The sequence below is a fragment of the Aedes albopictus genome, chromosome 1 (assembly GCF_035046485.1).
Source record: "Aedes albopictus strain Foshan chromosome 1, AalbF5, whole genome shotgun sequence".
Taxonomy (NCBI): Eukaryota; Metazoa; Arthropoda; class Insecta; order Diptera; family Culicidae; genus Aedes; species Aedes albopictus.
The window spans coordinates 202900195-202907905 of record NC_085136.1 but is presented as its reverse complement, the minus strand read 5'-3'; positions in this window follow the sequence as shown (position 1 = coordinate 202907905).

Below are 7711 nucleotides of genomic sequence, written 5' to 3'. Positions count from 1 at the left end.
TCATTTGCAACAGCAGCAAGATGCTGCCCGTGCGCGCTCTCCGCGATACTTTTAATGTGTAATTAATTGTATTATTGTGAACTTTGTAAATAGTCCGTGTAAATAAATGTGCATGTTTTTATTATGTAATGTCCGCGTGTGGAAGTGTTTTATTCGGCCACATAGTGACATTTCCCCGGATATGAAAGTGGCGACGAGGTTTAGCAGTCGGTTGTGAAAGCGCACGACCGACTGATCGGATCCTACGCGGGAGGGAAGATGGACGAATTGGCATCATCAACGTCGCACAGCAGAACCTGGCAGGAGTCGGACAACGCTAATGTCCTCCTGCAGGAGCACGGGTTTGCTTCCGAGTGATGGTCATTCATCCCCATCATCCAACGCCATCACCGAATTTGGCAACCCAGTGTAAGTCCAGTGGGAGCCCGAACGCACAGTCAGCGTCCTCCCATGGCAGCTCGGTTCGATTCGCAGGATGGAGATTCCCTTCAGCATTGGCCAAAGGAACTGGCAATCAAAGTCCATCAGGAGTGGTACACTACTTGGCCGTGTCCTCCAATGGCAGCACGATTCGTTCCTGAAGTCGTTTGCTCCCCGTTATCCGTCAGCACCGCACCATTTGGACTATGCAGTCACGCAGGAGTCTGATGTCCCACACAAAGCATCCTCCTGCATCACCATTCTTCATTCACCCAGAGGATGGCCGCTTCTCAACACAAACAGGAGCCAAAACCATTCGAATCGCACAGCCCAGCAGAAGTCGGATGCCACACCGCCAGTGTCCTTCTGCATCAGTTCGGGTTCGATTGCGAATGTGCGCAGCGTCATCGGATGCATCCGGTCTGGTCATTCAGCTGCAACTGGTAGTTCTTCACCTACCCCAGACGGTCAGCATCCTGCGGCTGCGCGGCGTCCTTTTTAATGCAGCAACCAACCATCGGCAGCATCAATCAAGACTTTCTTCGTCGCATGAAGAAGTGCTTCTTGATTCCAGGTTCGTCATATTAAAAGGGGGAGATGTTGTGAACGAGCATTCGTGAACCCCATGATCGGCTCGGCTCGTGTCTATCACGACGATGGATAGACGACGACCGCCGCCGCCGCCGACGACGACGATGACGAACATACAGCAGAACAGAACGCCATCATTTGCAACAGCAGCAAGATGCTGCCCGCGCGCGCTCTCCGCGATACTTTTAATGTGTAATTAATTGTATTATTGTGAACTTTGTAAATAGTCCGTGTAAATAAATGTGCATGTTTTTATTATGTAATGTCCGCGTGTGGAAGTGTTTTATTCGGCCACATAGTGACATTTCCCCGGATATGAAAGGTAATATGTTGGAATTCGTGTCCGTGGAATGACCGGTTCCGATAATGAAATTTGGTGTAGTTAGGGTGCTATTACACTCTTTGCCCAGACGCCAAATATTTGACCACTTTTGACAGATAAATTTTGGCAGGTTGTTTGGCTCTGTTTGTCCCTATTCGTTTTTCGAGAGTGACAAATATTTTTGTTTGCCAGGTACACCTTGGTCAAAATTTAACTGTCAAAAGTGGTCAAACATTTGGCATTGGTCAAAGAGTGTCATACTAGCTTTAGTGGCACTTTCACGTTAAATTATTGCCAAGTGTGCTTCGCAAACTAGCTGTACCCGGCAAACTTTGTCTTGCCTACTGCGTTTTTTGACGTTTCAAGCCCCTAGCCAAGCGCCCAAGTCTTCGTTCAAAATGTATGAAAACCCGATTTTCAAAAACTCTCAATTTTCCCATGTTTTAGGCCTCATAAACCTTCCTTGGGTGAAAACTAATAGAACAAAACTTAGACGACCCAAATCGGACCACCCGTTCGCAAGTTATGCGCGGTCCCACGTATGCCACTGCATTTTTATATATATAGATAGATAGATAAGTGCCTACTGTAACGCGGAGAAGAAAATGGCAACAGGCAACTTGTAAAGTGGAATGTGCATGTGGGAAGTGTTAAAAATTAAGCATTTTAAAATGAAACGAAACGGGCTTTTACACCACAAAACGAAAAAAAAAACAACAAGGTGCAAGAAGGTGGTGCTGCGATAAGGATGATTTTTCGTGAATATTGGGATTGCAATCTCCTGACAAATTGGTGAGATCGTTTCAAGCTACGCTCTCTTCTCTTTCTTATTTTTTGCGACAACGTTTATGAACCATTCCAATTTACAACAACCTCCCATACTCCCACAGAACCATATTTTGTTTCATTTCAGAGAGCGAGTAAATGCGCTTAAGCCTAGGCACAAGGGCCAGGACACAGACCAAATACCTGTGTTCCATCCCAGGAATCCAAGGGGCGACATTAACCTTCTTAGCTACGTCGCCCCACCGATTTTTCACTTTATGCTATATAAAACTGAGCGGTTGGTACGAGATGTCCCCACTCAATAGTTTCATTACAAAATTCAAACCGCTGCACAGTAGGCCTGGCCGTTTTATTGCTTGTAATACATTATCGATGTGCTGCAAACATTAATAATGACAAGAAAAATGATAGAAATAGTCGATTCTATCATTTTCCAGGATTCTTTCAATGAATGGCTGTGTATGTGTAGACTAGACTAGACTAGAGACTAGTCTTTCAGTAAATGCATGTGGGACGTGAATACATGACTTATGAACCATTTAAATATTATGTAACACCAGTACTGATAATTTCAGGCCTGCCTCTCTACCATGTAGCAGATTTTGTATAGAAATTAGTAGACAATTGTATGAACCGTAGCACTCCGGCAGGCACTCTCCATCTGTCTACAATGAGACGTGATTTGTGAGCAGTCCTTCATTTGGATTTTCCGGCGGTCAATGTTAGGGACGATTCAAATATGACGTCCACCATTTTTTAGACTTATTATTATTTGGTTTTGATCACCATTTGCTGTATTTGTTGGTTTTGATTGGTTTTTCTCGGTGATACAGTATCACCGAGAAAAACCAATCAAAACCAACAAAAAAACATTTTTTTAGACTTTTAGAACCCCCTCTTCCACTGGGCCATCCCGTCACTCTTCATAGTATACCTAATACATGGCATATCACACTTTCTCAGACAACCCCAGCCCCCTCCCTCCCGAAAGATGGACGTCATATTTAAATGACCCCTTATTGCTCCTATCCGTAACGGTCACTTCATTTATCGAGAAGCTTTTACCTTTGATCTTTAGCCACAGGAAACAACCTCTCATAAAGTTTGGATTGTTCACACGGTAGGTGCCTAGTACGAACCGCAGACGAAATCAAGAACTCCGGAGGCCTCCGTTCCCCCTCAATCGTAGGACAAAGTATTTCAACAAAGATCATGATGATTAACCTGGGCTTGTTAGGGGAATATCTGTAAATAAAAAGAAAATCGCGTTAAGTACTGTTCCTTTGAATTATTATTATTATTCACCGTCTTCGAAAAAAAAAAATCGTGCAGACTGAACTCCTTAATACTAATTTACAATTACTTAAAACTAAACAATTCTTCTTAATCGATTTTTAAAAGCAGTTTTGGACATATCGAAGTCGAATTCTTCAGAAACAACATTGAATGCGCGAATACAAGAAACAATTGGATTATTATAACCATAATTAGAGTGGTGGAAAGGGACAACGAACATGGGGACATGTCGAAGTTGCCGCGGAGGAACGTAAAAAGGAATTTGTTCTAGAAGAGTAGGACAATCAATGGTACCGGTTAGAATGTCAAAGACAAAAAGACGTTGCAACTCTACACGTCTAACCGACAGCAGTTCCAAGCTAATCAATTTACAACGATCAGGGAGATTGTTCGGGTCATTCCAAGGGAGTAAGCGTAGCGCAAAACGAATGAATTTTTTCTGCACGCGTTCAATGGATAGTGTCGGTGCGGCGTAATAAGGAGACCAGACAGGGGCAGCATACTCTAGGATGCTTCGCACTAAACTGCAATAGAGTGTTTTCAAGGCGTAGATATCAGTGAACTCAGAGGCATGACGCCGGATTAGCCCTAGAACTGAGAAGGCTTTAGCGGTAGTAATTCGCACGTGCTGATTGAACCGTAACATAGCATCAAGAGTAACTCCCAAATCACAGATAGAGGTAACACGCTCCAGGTTTGCAGATTCTATGCTGTACTGGTGACGAACGGGATTGTTTGCGCGAGTGAAGGATATGACTTTACATTTTGCGTGATTGACACGCATACCATTGTCGCTACACCATACCAATAAGGCATTGATGTCCTCTTGCAAAGCGTCGCAATCGGCCGGCGAACATATTACGCGATAGAATTTGAGGTCGTCGGCAAACGAAAGTTTGAACGATGAAAGGAGTAAGCACAAATCGTTTATAAATATGTTAAATAACAGTGGACCCAACACGCTGCCTTGAGGAACTCCGGATGTAATGTAAAGTTGACGGGACCTTGCAGAGTTGACAACTACGTGTGCCGAACGACCGGTGAGATACGAGAAGACCCATTCCGAAAGCCAGTCAGGATAGCCGATGCGTTTGAGTTTGTCGATTATCAAAATATGAGGCACCGTATCGAATGCTTTTGCAAAGTCGACGTACACTGCGTCCACTTGTCTTCCAGCTTCCATTTCGTTAATCAGTGAAGGAACGTAGCACATCAGGTTAGTTGACGTTGAGCGGCGTTTCATGAAACCGTGTTGGTTTTCAGAGATTAAAGGCGCGGCAACAGTGTAGAGAACATTATGCATCAGCTTTTCAAAAACTTTGCTCAAGCAACATAGAATGGATACACCACGATAGTTCTCAACTTGGTTCACATTTCCTGATTTGTGAATGGGAACGATGGTTGCAATTTTCCAAGCGGAAGCGAATGTCCTTTCACTAAGCGATCGATTGAAGAGAAGTGTTATAGGGATTACGAGTTCAGCTGCGCACTTTTTTAGAAGCAGTGGTGGTATGCCGTCCGTTCCGGATCCTTTCTTGGAGTCAAGGGTACAAATAACATTGAGCACATCTTCCGGAGAAAACTGGATAACTGGAAAGTTGATATTGTACGAAAGGATATGCGAAAAACAGTCTTGGCGAGGTACGGGAGACGATTTGCAGAAAACATTCTCGAAGAATTCGGCGAAAAGGTTAGCAGCTTCACCATTACAACTAGCCCGGTTTTCGCTGTAGCTAATGTTGCAAGGGACGCGAGCCGAGGATTTCAGTGATTTCACGAATTCCCAGAAACGATTAGGGTCCTGCTTGACGCTGGCTTGAATCCCTGATATGTAACCGTTGTAGGTAGATTGCAGAAGAGATTTGTAGGTTGACTCAGTTTCTCCAAGAGCGATTCGATCGGCTTCCGATTTAGAGAGGAAGAATCGTTTACGAGCCTTCCTCAGTAAGTTACGAAAATTCCGCAACTCAGCAGTCCACCAAGGCTTGTTGTAAGCTGAATGAAGCGAACGTCGTCGTTTGCGTGGTACGTGTTCGTTGAAAATCTTGAACATCCTGTCGTAAAATGCGGTAGATAATCGTTCCGCACTGCGTGAGAAAGCTCCAATCAGCCTCCCTGAAAGCTGATTTCAATTGATCAAAATCACACCTGTTGAAGTCATAGCCGGTACTGTCAATATCCTCTTTAAGCATGGCTGGAACAGTTTCGCTCACGTCAATAAGTAAAACGAAGGGCGCGTGGTGATCGTCAATGGGTAAAAGAGGCACGGGAGGTTCAACTAGATCAAGGAGCTCAGGCAGACTAACGAAGACCAGATCGAGGAGTCGTCTATTGATGTTTCCGATGCTGTTGATTTGCCGCATACTGATAGAGAACAAGGATTCGACGAGAGACTGTTCCTGCTCCGATGAAACGTTCGAGAGAATAAACCCGTTCAGCTCGTCATCCCACTGCCAATGTAACTTTGGAAGATTGAAATCACCTAACGACACAACAATATCTTTCGCCGATGCACTATTTACGAGATGCTGCACTGCGTTTGCATGGGCAGAGTACAGATCAACGGTTGACTTAGGGGGGATATAAATAGTAACGATGTAAAGTGATTGGCGACCTAACCTGATTCGAACGGCAACTTGCTCAAGTTGTTCGCAGTTGGGCAATGGGAACACTTCACAGCGGAGGGGATCCTTCACAGCGATCAGAACACCACCACCTCGTGTATGTTGGCTGCTTGCTGTGCTGCGGTCGCATCGGAAGAACGTGTAATTGGTAGCCAGTTCTGCACTACAGATGTCATCATGGAGCCAGGTTTCGCATTGCGGTTGAAATTTGTATGGAAATTAGTATGGGAAAACGTACTTTTTTGCATTTTATTCATAAGTTGAATTCTTTTGTCTAATACTATGTAACTTATTACGTAAAAGTATAGCCTAGGATGGCAGAAAAGTACCTCTAGATCGGTCAATTTTAAAGCTACATAAAAAGTGTCTTCAGCAAACTTGCTCAAAATTGATAGATCTACAACTTTCCCCGAAGAATGTATACAGTTATTCTTGCAAATAAAAAAGTTTGGTTACCAATTTCTTTGAAAATATGGACCACCCTAATTTTCATGCACATTTTAAAGAGGGCCTTATTATTAGGGACAACTTTGTAGAAGTTCATATTTGCCTAAAAACTCATTTGAAGGCGTTGAATGCATCTTTCCTCGTAAATATGGTTCGTGGACCACTGTGCCATGTAGGTTGGAAGTTTCGTGGGTGGCCGCGAACGCGTCGGCTAAAAATTGCTTGAAGAAGACTCGCGAACCTTACGGCCTATACGTTTAAGAAAACTGGAGGAACATCGTCCAAACCCGACGAAGATGGTGTTCTGCTTAAGGCTCGGCACTGGAGTGAAGTTACTTAAAGCCTGCGCACTTTAGAATCGGTACACTTTAAACCGGCTGCCGCTTAAAAACGGTGTCACTTGGTGTGGTAGTTTAGCAGACCGCTGAGTAGGCGGTGTATTTAGAAAGATCATTAACTGTCAAGATAGAAACACCACATTGGCAGAGCAACCGTAGCGGCAGATACGATCTGTCGGGTCCGGTGGTTGTCATAAATTCCATCTGCCGGGTTTGAAACATAGTTAAAATGTCAGCAAAGGACGTTGAAGCTGGAGAAGATATAAAAATTGCACGCGAAGCAAAATGACGTCGGTCTAGTGTAGCGTACCATCAGAGTTAAGACTGCGTAGAAGCCGAAATGGTCAAAATAGCAGCACTCAATGCGGAACCTAATCGAAATAGCACTTCGGGAGAAACCCAATCGAGAGACTCTGTAACCCTAACCACGGGGCCGACGATGAGTGGTGTTAATTTCGTTGCTTCTACCATTAACGGAGTCAACGTATTGGCTATGTCCCCGGTAGTGGCAGGCGTGGTAGAAGGAAGGTAAGGACGATAACGAAAAAATAAAACAAACGCAAAACGCGCTGCGCCACAACTTACAAATGGTCATCCAGTTCACGACCCTTTTCCAAGTCCAAATGGAAGTATGTACACTGTACAGGTATGTACGATGTAGCTATGCTACGAACTTTAACACCAATCGCTTTTTGATGGAACTCCATATACTTCACGTCCTAACTCCCTTAGAGGACAAAGAGGAATTCCTTACCAAGGCATCCAAGTGTGTACGAAGACGTGCGCCTGGATCGGTTGGAAGGGCTCAGCAAAAGCCAGCTAATACAATAAAATTAGCAACTGGAGGAAAGCGCAAGTCAGAGACACTACAACGCCGTCGAATCGCT